Raw genomic sequence first — 13,879 nt, 5'->3', positions numbered from 1 at the left:
TCCTATTAAGATAGAGACATACATTTTTATAAAAAAGGATTTGCTACCGTCCATCGCAAAAGGCATTTTCTCAAATGGTGTGTTGCATGACAGACCAGCCACACAGGCTCACTTTTCAGCAGCTTTTGTCTTTATTCACGAAGTGGCTGGTCTGGCATGCAACAAACCATATGGGAAATACCTTTTGCGCTAGCAAAATCTCTTTTAAAAAATATAGTTTTAGGGTCCTACTAAGACAAGCTAAACCATTGATTTTGTGGTCATTTATCTTTATCGATGGGATATCCGTTTATGGTGGTACGGGTAGAGTCTTTACAAGATCCAGCGGTCACAATTACCCTATTTTGTACCAAAAAATTGATCATTAGGATTGATCTTGACGACGACTATTTGTAGAGTCGAACCCTATTTATATGGTGAAGAAAGTATTCTAGGAAGAAATTTTGGTTGGAGGAAGTTTTGTTGACCCTCTTAACAGAGAGTTAACATTAAACAAGAGAAAATTTAGAAATAATTTTCCTTTCCAAACTCAATAGGGTGGGTCGCTGCAGATAAGTTAGATAGGGGGAAAATAGGGAAATGATTTCAACACAACCCATGTTTTGATACAAGACGCTCATGTTTCTTGTCTTCTAGGTCTTTCACCCCAAAAAACAGAACCTTATATATGGTGGTAAAATATCACATTTTTCCTATTTATGTTAAATACTCTGTAATGCTTCGACTGACATATGTAACGTTTCAAGCTATTAGTGATTTGGGTTTTCTCTCATTCATCTAAAAGTCTCTTGTTTCTTCATGCATGTTTTAATATTGTAAGTTCTTAAATAAATTGGGGTTTCCCCCTCAATTGATTAAGTCCAAATTTTCTCTGTGTTTTAGAGTTTGGAACACCCCTTCAACTGGTCAGTGATATGGAGCTCTGTTTTTCAATATTCTGGATGTCTTTCTCTTTGTCAGAGCATAAAAGATTAAATACTGCATTCTCCAACAGCTTAAGCTTTTGGAGAACTTGGTAAGCTAACATGGTATCAGAGCAAATGCCTGGGTTCAAACCTCCTTAGTAGCAAAATCCACATGTAATGGCAAAACCCAAAAGAGGGGCCACATGTGACACGTGTAGGCCAACCCTAAAAAGAGGAGGCCACACGTGAGGGGGAGTCTTAAAGTATAAAAGATTAAATACTACCTTCTCCAACAGCTTAAGCTTTTGGAGAACTTGGTAAGTTAACACTCTTACTGTTCTAACGTTGAGTTGTCATATTTTAATTACTTTCTCCTTTTGGTTTGAAATTATGATACAAGTATTAAGGAGTTCCTCCTCAATTTCCATCACACCAAATGGGTTTTCACACCACCCAATAAATCACAAAAATATAATCCTTGTCAGATCTTTATACTGTAACTTAGATTTTAGTTCTTACAGAAGAAAAACAAGTAGAAAATATGTTGTAAATAATGACTTAGAGCAATATGGTAATGGGCATGGAATTCAGCCACTGCAAATTAGAGCAGTGAAATGTGCATTTGGGTCTATAAGAACAAGGGATAATTTGGTCAGGGTTGTTGGTTTTGAATCTGGGTTGGTTTTTGAAGAAGAAGAAGTCAACAATTTAGTTCAAGAGAAAGAAGAAAAACTTAATATGAGCGTTGATGAACGAAAATTAGAACATAGAATTAACCCATCTTGTTCTATTCTAGAGGGAAGTCACTGTACTTTTGATACCAAGCTTCATTTTTTAGAGGAAAGGGATGAAGAGGTATTATAAAAAAGGATGTTGACACTTATCAAACAAGGTTAGGAGTGCATTAGAATTGTATATGTCAATTGAGGCGTCGGGTCTTCGACCCAATATACATGCTTGTAACTCTCTCCTTTCGTGTCTATTGCGAAATGGGTCTCTCAATAATGCATTGAAAGTGTTTGATATAATGAAGGAGAAGGAAACAGTTACAGGTCATACATACAGCTTGATCCTCAAAGCAGTTGTGAGCGCTCGAGGTTGTGATTCCGCTTTGAAAATGTTCATGGAATTGGAAGGGGAAAAAAAGTTGAAAAGTAGGTTTGATGCTGTTGTTTACAACACAATGATATCAGTTTGTGGGAAAGCATATAATTGGGTTCAAATGGAAGGGCTGTGGAGAAAACTTAAGGAGGATGGTTATAGTGGAACAATGGTTACTTATCGAGTGTTGATTAGTACTTTCGTACGATGTGGTCAGACTGAATTGGCACTTGATGCTTTTCAAGAAATGGTTCAGAATAAACTAAAACATGTGAGGATGTGATGAAAGCTATAATTGGTGCGCAAAAGAGGGAAAGTGGGCTTTGGCACTTGATGTTTTCCAACTTATGTTGGATGGTAGGTTGAAGCCAAATGCTATTGCATATAATGCATTGATCAATTGTCTTGGGAAAGCTGGGGAAGTTGATCTTTCATTTAGAATTTATAATCTATTGAAATCTTCGGGTCATGTAGCTGATGTTTATACATGGAATACATTGCTTAGTGCCCTGTACAGGGGAAATCGATATGCCGATGTCCTTCAACTTTTTGAGAGCATTAGTAGGGAGAAAAGCTCTGATTTGAATGCTCATCATTATAATGTGTCTCTAATGTCATGTCAGAGACTTGGTTTACGGGATCGATCTTTGCAACTTTTGTGGCATATGGAAGCAAGTGGAATGCCAATTTCGAATGTGTTGTATAATCATGTTATTGGTGCTTGTGAGGCTGCAAGGAAGCCACAAGTTGCTTTGCAAGTCTACAAACATATGATCCATCAGAAATGCAACCCTGACACATTCACTTATTTGTCATTGATAAGATCTTGCGTTTGGGAATCTCTATGGGCTGAAGCGGAGAAAATCCTTGATGTAAGTTTCCATTTCTTGACATGTTACGTTATCTGCATATTTTTAGTTTTCCCTCCATGATTAGAAGAAATCATCTGAACATGTTTGCCAAATTCCGAGCCAAATCTTGCTCGCCCAAGTTTATAATTTGACTATGCAGTACTTGACACTTGAGAGATGCTATTATGGTACGTTATTTGTGTCAGATTTTAAACCACTTTGCATTTGGACTTTCCATGCATGTCTGTGACTTGAGAGATTCCTTTTCACAATAGAAGACAATTCTTTTCTATAAGTTGGACATGGAGATGTGTTGGCGTCATTCATGGTGATCTCATAAAGCCTAACATATTATACTAGGAGATAGATTATTATGTAAATATTATTTTAGAGAATTATAAAATATAGAAACCATACCCAGATAAATAAGAAATCAATTTAACTGCATAAATAATACCAAAAGGAGATAAAGTAAGGATTTGTCCTGAAAGGTGCATTTTTGTGTGCCCAGCATCTTTCGGGAAATTCATTTTCACAGTTATGTAGATTCTTCTTCAAGCTTTCCGTTCAATAATTTTCAGTGTAAAATTCATTGTCACATTTATGTAGATTCATCTTCAAGCTCTCCTTTCAGTAATTTTGAAGTCGTGATGGATCTTTTCTCCCCCAACTAGTTTGGGACAAAGGCTAGGCTTAGTTGAGTTGAGTTGAGTAATGGATCTTTTCTTATTTACGGTATCTATTTGTTCTGTTTTCATTGGTCTGTTCGATCTTCGTTTTTGCATCTTTTGGTATGTTCTCAAGCAGCTGATTATACGCATGGCTTGCCTTGTTTTTCGGTTTTTCCAAAGGAATGAAGTTTATCGATAAATAAATTATTCATGTAAAGTTGCAGTTTCTTGTTGGCATAATGTTTCTACAACGTTCAAGCCCTTCAAATTCAAAACCTAGATTAACAAGACAATATGCAGTTGAATTACATTCCCGCTTAGTGTGAGGAAACCTCCACCACTTTTTTATGTTTTGTAATATAGTGTTTTATTTGCAATGATGGTGGAAGTCCATGGCAAAGAAGTTTTATCTTGGTATTTACTGATAATGGCATGTAGAATCTTGAATCTAGTTCCATCCAAATCAGTGTGACTTGGATTGTGGCTCACATGGTTGGTTGAAGGCATTTGGGTATGTGAAAGAGGTCTGCGTGACATATGCATACCCAATTGTGGGTATGTGAAACAAGTTTGACCTGGAGTGTCATGACTGGCCTTAAGCTCTTTACTCATGACTTCACTTCCACAGCAATCTTGAGGTGGAAGGGGACTCCATGAAGGCATGAACATCATTTCTTGGGTGCGGAAGCAGTGCATTGGCCATGAAGACCTGCTAGAATCATCACTGAAATTACTGATTGCTGTACATGTTGAGACCCAAAAATGGAGAGGCAGAAAAAAAGTAGAAAGTATGCTATTTTGAGACCCAAAAAAGTGTGCATCTCAATATTCTGGACTGGCATGTTGAGTAGCCGGGGGTAGAACATCCATGCAACTATGGAATAGATAAAGAAGATGATTTGTTATGCTTACAAGCATGGCAAAACCTAGAAAATACAATGGAATTATTGTGACTGGACAGACAAACACCATCTCCAGGCTATAGCCCCCTTGAGAAAAAGCTTTGAGATCAATGGTTTAAGAAAGCTGAAGATTTTGATGTGTGCAGCATAATGCTATATTATTTCTTGCTTCGGAAAACATTCTTTGGATGTTATTGGATCAATAGCCATGTGTGATGGCAATTTGCTTTCTAAGGTAGCAACTCCTCTATAGGAAAATTGAACTGGACTGCTACTTCATCTGAGAATGAGATAGTGTGTGCATGCGTGTGTGGGGTATTTCTATTTGTTTTGACCCTTTACATCCAAATGTAGATGCTCTTCTTACGGGCTAATGAACTTGATTTACTTACCCTAGCATCAATCACTTTCACTCTGTATTCTGTTTTCTGCTCCTAATATTCATTGTTTTGGAGTTGATGGGTCACCCTCTAGCATGTGTTTGTGTCCACCACACCCACATGGGCACAGATTGGTACCCATGAATTTGTTTTTCCAATACCTTATAGTGTTTTTTATTTATTTTTGCAGTATGCCACACCAGATGCATCTCTTTATAATGCACTTATCCATGGCATGTGCCTACGAGGCCGAACCACATTGTCAAAGAAGCTGTACAAGCGAATGCACAACAGCGGACTTAAACCTGACGGTGAAACATGGGCATTGATGCTTCAGCACCAGCCAAAGGACTCCTAGACAGTAATCCGGTATTATTCTCATCCTCATCAGGAATACATCATCCTTAGTACAGCAGATAAACGAAGAATCAGAACCCATTTCTACAAATCAAAGACTGGGGTATGATCACTCTTGGCTAATCTAAAAAGAAAAGGCATATCTATTTGTCAAACTAATGTAACTAAAGCAAAATGCGACAGCATATAGTGATTGTGTATTGGAAAGTGGAATGAATGCCAGCTGAGATATATTGCTTGTACAACTCAACTCAACTCAACAAAGCCTTTGTCCCAAACTAGTTGGGATCGGCTAAATGAATCCTTTAGAAAAATATATATTGCTTGTACAAATGAATAATAAATACCATTGCTCTGAGATCGAATTGAATTATACCATTAGTCTAATTAGAAATAAGGAAACACAACCTCTATGACCAGAACATCAATTTTTTTTTTTTTTTTTTCCTGAAGAGAGAATTCTTCAAAGTTATATTCAAACAATACTGATATGATTCAAGTAAACGTGATATACTCCCTTCAAAATCTAAAGTATCTAGTTTGATAGGAAGCCAAACCAATTGAAACTGCAAAAAGAAAAAGAAAAAGCCAAGCCTACCCACGCATTTCCATGTTCTGATAAAATATGTTGAATTGTTTACTAGTTGAGAGATTAGCTTTGATTTATGCAATGATTGGCCCTATGAAAAGTGATGATTTTCATACAGTTGATCATGTCAACCAACTTCATAGTGAGGGCGAGCCCAGATAATTTGATTCGACATGGAACTAGGATCATGCGTGGGGGGTCCACACAACATCAACAATCTTAATGAAACTTCTCCTCGAGTGGGACCCAATTCTGATTGTTTGGATATGACTGAATGGACGCTAAATATAGGGAAATGATATCAGCACAACCATGTTTTGGTAACTGGAGTAACTCATCTTGTCTGACAAGCTAATTTAGAAAGAAAAGACAAGGTGAGTTTGTGCAATTATTAAAATATGGCAATGCGTGCATAGGCATGGATATTGAAATCTCAATTTGGCCCTGATATTACAATATCCAATGTTTTCATTCGATACTAGCACTTCTCACATTGTTAAGCAGAATTTGCTAGGGTCCATCGCAAAATGGCATTTCGCAGGTGCTCTGTCGCATGTTAGAGCAGCCACGGATGCTCGATTTTCAGCAGGTTTTGTCATCATTCACGAGTTGGCTGCTCTGACATACAACAAAGCATCTGTGAAATGCCTTTTGCGATGGACCCTAGCAAATCCCTTGTTAAGCACTTCCCAAATTTATTGTCTAATTGTTTCTTTTCAATTGTGACAACTAGATATGCGTACACCAACTAAAAAGATCGAGTACCATTTTCAAAACAAAGGAGTGCACAAAAATCCAACCCATATGGATATTTCCAACTCAATAATTCACCATTTTCCAGAGACAGGTTTCAGAGCTAGAAATGATATTTATTCCCGCTTTCTAACTTTCAACCATAAGAATTGGCAAATGATATTCTTCACCACGCCCCAAATTGGTTCACTGGTTGAGGATAAATTCACCCCCTTTAGCATTTTTCTTTGCCTATTAAACTTAATGAATACCGTTAAAAGGGGGGGATTTTATCCGTCAGAGGCGGGGCTGGGGGTATCATTTCCCTAAAAATTTCTCATTTTAAAGTGATCTTTCGATCTTTCTCCAACCGCATAGTGTAACCCAGAAAATTCAAATCATGGATAGTATCAATTTGGCTACAAAATTTAAGTTCTTATCAATGACAACTTTGTTCCTACACCAAGCACGACTAAGTTTAGGTTCTTTAACCCTTGAGGCCGGCACTTTTACACTTTTTTTTATAGGTAAGCTGGGATTACATCGGGTTGGGGAACAAAGCCTCAACCATTGAGCTACATGCCCAACCCCCGCTTTTACACCTGTATAACATGAAAAAATCAGAAAATCCCAGGGAACAACGATTACCAAACCTGGCCGATTATACCCATTTCTCCAAATCTTTAATTTCACATGGCTAAAACTGCTGATTTTTTTTTTTAAAATACAAAAGCTCTGCACGATTCTATTATTCCCGTTTAGCCGTTCTAGAAAGCAGAAAATGATAAGCATTGAAGATTATAGAGTAACATATCTGTTACGCCCAAAATCGGTAACAGATGAGACAGTGACAAAAGAGCTCATCTGGGCGAGACCTAGTTGTCCGAACTGGCTAAGGAGTTGTGCCCTGCACAAGGGAGCACCCGGTCAGAAGACCAACCCGGAGTCGTAGCTCCGGATGGGCCCTTCGACACTCAAGTCAGTAGTGGGCACAAAAAGGGGAAACCAAAGCTAGGAATGGTGATTCTTTGGGATTCGGTCCTTTACCTTTGAGCCTTGGGAGGCCTTTTATACTAGAGTTCTGGGTATTAAATTACCCCTTTACCCTTGGGGACAGGTGTCAGCCTATTAGTGGATCAAATTTTACGCTTCATGCCCTTTTATAGGTGCAAGATTGTGGTTGGGCAAGGTTTACACTTGACCTTACCTTTTTTAGGCTGTGATGACCCTATTGCCCCTTGTAGGGTGATGAGCATGTGGGCTTACCTTGGTGCCACGTGTCGATCTATGAATGGGGGATCTTTTTGACCCCATCAGTTGCCCCCCGATTCCTCAAGTCGATGTGTTCGACTTGGGGAAGCATATCAGTTAGCCATCCTGAGTACCAGATCAGCATATAGTCGGACTCTTTTTTTTTCGTGCATAGGACGAACTGAATGGGCCGAACTGAGGTTGGATGAACTGAGTGGGCCGAACTGAAGTTTGGACGAACAGTTTCACTTTAGCAGTTTTTTTTTGTCCTTTTGCGAAAACTTTGCTTCCAGTTCGGCTTATAGACGAACTGAGTAGGCCGCACTGATGTTTGGAAGAACTGCTTCACTTTAGCAGTTTTTTGTCCTTTTGCACAAACTTGGCGTCCAGTTCGGCTTAAGGACGAACTGAGTGGGCCGAACTGAAGTTTGGACGAGCTGCTTCACTTTAGCAGTTTTTTAACCTTTTGCGCAAACATTACTTCCAGCTCGGCTTATGGATGAACTGAGTAGGCCGCACTGAAGTTTGAACGAACTGAGTGGGCCGAACTGCTTTACTTTAGCAGTTTTTTGTCCTTTTGTGCAAACTTTGCTTCCAGTTCGGCTTATGGACGAACTGAGTAGGCCGAACTGAGTGGGCCGAACTGAAGTTTGGCTGAACTGCTTCACTTTAGCAGTTTTTTGTCCTTTTGCACAAACTTAGCATCCAGTTCAACTTAAGGCCAAACTGAGTAGGCCGCAGCACTGAAGCTTAGCCGAATTGAAGTTTGGACGAACTACTTCACTTTAGCAGTTTTTTGTCCTTTTGCGCAAACTTTGCGTCCAGTTCAGCTTAAGGCCGAACTGAGTAGGCCACACCGAAGCTTGGACGAACTGAGTGGGCCGAAGTGAAATTTAGACGAACTGCGTCACTTTCACAGTTTTTTGTCCTTTTGTGCAAACTTGGCGTCCAGTTCAGCTTAAGGACGAATTGAGTAAGCCGAAATGAGTAGGCCGAACTGAAGTTTGGACGAACTGAGTAGGCCGAACTGAAGTTTGGACGAAATGCTTCACTTTAGCAGTTTTTTGTCCTTTTGTGCAAACTTTGCGTCCAGTTCGGCTTAAGGACGAACTGAGTAGGCCGCGCTGAAGCTTGGACGAACTGAGTGGGCCGAACTGAAGTTTGGATGAACTGCTTCACTTTAGCAGTTTTTTGTCCTTTTGCGCAAACTTGGGGTCTAGTTCGGCTTAAGGCCGAACTGAGTAGGCCGAACTGAAGTTGGCCGAAATGAAGTTTGGACGAACAGAGTGGGCCGAACCGAAGTTTGGACAAACTGCTTCACTTTAGCAGTTTTTATCCTTTTGCACAACGTGCGACCAGTTCGGCTTATGGATAACTTGAGTAGGCCGAATTGAAGTTGGACGAACTGAGTAGGCCGCACTGAAGCCTGGACGAACTGAGTGGGCCGAACTGAAGTTTGGAAGAACTGCTTTACTTTAGCAGTTTTTTGTCCTTTTGCGCAAACTTGGCGTCCAGTTCGGCTTAAGGACGAACTGAAGTTGGCCGAACTGAGTAGGCAGCACTGAAGCTTGGACGAACTGCTTCACTTTAGCAGTTTTTTGTCCTTTTGCGAGCTGAGTAGGCCGAACTGAAGTTGGACGAACTGAGTGGGCCGAACTGCTTCACTTTAGCAGTTTTTTGTCCTTTTGTGCAAACTTGGCATCTAGTTCGGCTTGAGATAAACTGATTTTTGTCTTGTAGCGAATCGTGCAATATCCTGGTCGGCTTCAGATGACCAGAATTTTATCTTGTAGTGAATCCTGCTATATCTTGGTCGGCTTCAGATGACCAGAATTTTGTCTTGTAGCAGATCGCGCAATATCCTGATCGGCTTCAGATGACCATAATTTTATCTTGTAGCAAATCGCGCTATATCCTGGTCGGCTTCAGATGACCAGAATTTTGTCTTGTAGAGCATCGCGCTACATCCTGGTGGGCTTCAGATGACCAGAATTTTGTCTTGTAGCGAATTGCGTTATATCCTGGTCAGCTTCAGATGACCAGAATTTTGTCTTGTAGCGAATCACGCTATATCCTGGTCTGCTTCAGATAACCAGAATTGTCTTGTAGCGAATCATGCTATATCCTGGTCGGCTTCAGATGACCAAAATTTTATCTTGTAGCGCATCGAGGTATATCCTGGTCGGCTTCAGATGACCAGAATTTTGTCTTGTAGCGAATCACGCTATATCCTGGTCGGCTTCAGATGACCAGAATTTTATGGATTGTGTCATATCCAGATCGGCTTAGGAAACGGATGAACTGGAAACTGATTCAGGTCAGCCGGTTCAGGTCGTCCATCTCAGGTCGGCCGAAAAACATATGAGCTACAACTTAGCCTTCTTCAGGTTAAGTTTTACCCACGCGTTATGTCCAGTTCGTCCGACTTGAGATTGCATTGGATTCCGGAAGAGCTACTAATCATCCTCTGTGGGACAAGTGTAGAAGCTGCGTTATATCCAGGTCGGCAAAATTCTAGATGACCTGGATTTCAGAACCTGGATTTCGGATGAGCTACCACTTTCTCTCTATGGGCAAGTGTGAAAGGCTGTGTTGTATCCAGATCGGCCGAATTTTGGATAAACTGGTCATCACGGCGAGCTTCAGCTAATCCTTTTTTGGATAGGTTTAATCGTTGCATTAGTAATGACTCGATCTTCGACCTAGCTCGAGGCAGGCTTTTGGTCCGAAGCGAGCACGTTCAAATCGAGTTAGGAATTAGCATTTTAAAGTTTCAACCGAACGGGTCGGTTTCAGGCCCAACCCAAAGTGGGCCTCAGGCTTTAGGCATGTCCAACCCGAGCTGGGATTCCGATTTTTGGACTTATGTTTATTCTAATCGAACGGGTTGGTTTCAGGCCCAACCTGAGGTGGCCCTCAGGCTTTTGGCATGTCCAACCCGAGATGGGACTTAGGTTTATAGACTTATATTTATTCTAACAGAAAGGGTCGGTTTCAGACCTAACTTGAGGTGGCCCTCAGGCTTTTGGCATGTCCAACCCGAGCTGGGACTCAGGTTTTTGGACTAATGTTTATTCTAACTGAACGGGTCGGTTTCAGGCCCAACCCGAGGTGGACCTCAGGCTTTAGGCATGTCCAAGCCGAGCTGAGACTCAGATTTTTGGACTTATGTTCATTCTAGCCGAGCAGGTAGGTCTTAGACCAAACCCGAGGTCGACCTCAGGCTTTAGGCATGTCCAACCCGAGCTGGGACTCAGGTTTTTGGACTTGTGTTTATTCTAACAGAGGAGCTCGGTCTTAGGCCCAATCCGAGGGTGCTTTGACAACAAGGAAATTCACCATAGCAGAGGTTTGGTAAAGTTGGGGATCCTACTAGCACCAATAACTCTATGGACCCTTATACTCGAACGACATTTCTAGGGAACCTATACAGGTCCGAATTGACCGGCTGAAGGCGACTTTCCGTTTTATTTGAAGGCGTGGTTGTACAGAATGTAGCCGGAGCTTCCGTTGTCCACCAATATCTTGTGTACTTTGAAACTGACGATAAGTATGGTGATTATCACGGCATCGTCCTGGGCGAGAAGCACTCCCTCCAAGTCCTTGTCGAAGAAAGAGATGAATTGATTTGTTTTCTTCTATTTATCAGGGAGGTGAACCGAGTTGACCTGCCTTGCGTAAGCTTCCTGCGTAGAGGACGAGGTTCCTCCTGCCGTTAGGTCACCGATTATGGTTTTAATGACCCCAACAAGTTGTTGATGGTGTTCTTTTCTTCTTGGGCTACTCTGCTCCTGTGGTCTTCGGGGACTTATGGGGCTTGGAGATTGGTTTGGAATTCCGCGTTCTAGTGTTCTATGAGGACGGGCTCCCCTTTCTACAAAGTCTCTTAGGTGCTCTCTTCTAATCAAATTATATATCTCCTCTTTCAAGTGTCGGCACTCGTCACTGTCATGCCCATGATCTATATGGTATCGACAATATTTCGGCTCATCTCTTTTACTCCATTTTATCAAAGGCCATTTGAGGTACTGCTCATCTCGGATAGTCATGAGTGTGTGACTTCTAGGAGCGTTGAGAGGAGTGTAGTCTTCTTCTCTTATTTGTGTGCTGCTGTCTGGATCGGCTTCTTCCAGTTCATTCTTGTTCAGAAGTATTTCTTCTTGTCTTTGCCCCCGAGTGGAGTTGTATCCTCCCCACCTAGTGGTTGAATCGTTCCTTCTTGGCTTTGCCCCCCGGGTGTAGTTGTAATCTCTGCACCCGGAGGTTGAATCGTCTCATCTGCTTTTGACGTGGCATTTTGTGCTGGTAAGGTACATTCAACAACGAAGTCTGCCAGTACTTGGGCCTTTATTGCTGGCCTTGGTAAGTACAAGATATCTAACTCACTGAGTTCCGCTGCCCACCTCACGAGTCGTCCTGAAGTGTCTGGCCTGTGGAGGATCTGTTTGGGCGGTTGATGAGTCATAACCTTGATCGTGTGCTTGAAAATATGGCCTCAGCTTTTGGGCCGCCATGATTGGTGTAAGCCCAATGGCTCATCCTCTTACCTTGTTTTGATGATTCTCAAACTAAATTGATTATGTTTTTTAATACTAATCAATTTGCCTTGAAGTGTTGTATTAAGACAGGACAATCATGTGAGGAATCAACACACCACTTGGTCGTGCTTGAAGATGTACCACACAGGAGTTAAAGGAGCTAGAGATCACATGGGCCAACTTGATGTGTTAAGACAGCATAACACTTCTGGAGTGATGGACCCATCTAGAAGAGGGTTTGAATTTGCTCGGGTGTAAGAGCTGAAGTGGGAGTAGGATGCTCTGCGCGAGCTGGGTTTTGCTTTGCTGGCGTTGGGGGGACAACCACTTGCGACGCGATTCGTCCACTTTGAGGGGCGTGATGAGATGCTGGTTGTACTGCTCAACCAGAGGGTACTCGACCACTCTTCCGACCTACCATTTTTCTTGAGACCTAGAACGACTTTTAGTTCAGGGTCCCACGGATGGCGCCAATCTGTTACGCCCAAAATCGATAACAGATGAGGCAGTGACAAAAGAGCTGATCTGGCAAGACCTAGTTGTCCGAACTGGCTAAGGAGTTGTGCCCTGCACAAGGGAGCACCCGGTCAAAAGACCAACCCCGAGTCGTTGCTTCGGATGGGCCCTTCGACACTCAAGTCATTAACGGGCACAAAAAGGGGAACCAAAGCTAGGAATGGTGATTCTTTGGGATTCAGTCATTTACCTTTGAGCCTTGGGAGGCCTTTTATAGTAGAGTTCTGGGTATTAGATTACCCTTTTACCCTTGGGGACAGGTGTCGGCCTATTAGTGGATCAAACTTTACCCTTTCCTTCATGCCCTTGGACAGGTGCAAGATTGTGGTTGGGCAAGGTTTACACTTGATCTTTCCTTTTAGGCTGTGATGACCCTATTAACCCTTGTTGGGTGATGAGCATGTGAGCTTGCATTGGTGCCACGTGTCGATCTATGAATGGGGGATCTTTTTGACCCCATCGGTTCAATCTGCATATCTGCTTAATCAGTGCAGAAGAACCAGATAACACGAGAATAGTTCCTGACAATAAGCCATCTCAAGGGGTTTAAATAAAAGACTAAAATATAAGAACAATTCTAATCTTGTTCAGAATCAAAATAAATCTGTAATTTCCTTAGACTTATCAAATAAGAATGTCTGATTTTGTTCTTCTTGATTTTCTCTTTGATACAACTATCCTAATAATAGAGAGAATCATGAGAAGTTCAACATTCCTCTTTCTATTTTCCCTGAAAATATTCTTGCGGGCCCGAATCTTGGAGCAGGAGAACAAGACAATACAGAAAGAGATGATAATGATAATGATGCATAAGATGATAATGATAATGATGAGATTTTAAGGTAGCGGGCACCTTCTTGACAAAGCAATACATGGGACTACAGTAAAAGTCAACAAGTTCAAAGGTGGGGAAATGACAGCACAAATTTTCAGTATAAGCCAATTGTTTTCCAATAGAAAATGAGAGTACTCTTCCGGCAAATTGCATGAGAATCACTCAAATAAGAGAAGCTTATATATGCTGATTGAATCTGCTTAAGCAGAAAATCATTACAACTTCTTCTGTAGAGAAATATTTTCTTCCAC

The 13,879-nt window shown here is 41.3% G+C and overlaps 1 pseudogene across 1 annotated transcript; it reads left to right on the top strand.

Moving 5' to 3' along the window:
- The first annotated feature begins 1,295 nt into the window (after positions 1–1,295).
- Positions 1,296–5,414, top strand: LOC143869978 (pentatricopeptide repeat-containing protein At3g29290 pseudogene; annotated as a pseudogene). Its single transcript, XR_013244917.1, has 2 exons — positions 1,296–2,878; positions 5,001–5,414. The product of XR_013244917.1 is annotated as a pentatricopeptide repeat-containing protein At3g29290 pseudogene (transcript).
- The last annotated feature ends 8,465 nt before the right edge of the window (positions 5,415–13,879 follow it).

Source organism: Tasmannia lanceolata, unplaced genomic scaffold (assembly GCF_043159265.1).
Source record: "Tasmannia lanceolata isolate RefF3 unplaced genomic scaffold, GAP_Taslan_0.1 ptg000003l, whole genome shotgun sequence".
Taxonomy (NCBI): Eukaryota; Viridiplantae; Streptophyta; class Magnoliopsida; order Canellales; family Winteraceae; genus Tasmannia; species Tasmannia lanceolata.
Note: the sequence above shows the minus strand (reverse complement) of the source record. Positions and strands in the feature narration are given on the sequence as shown.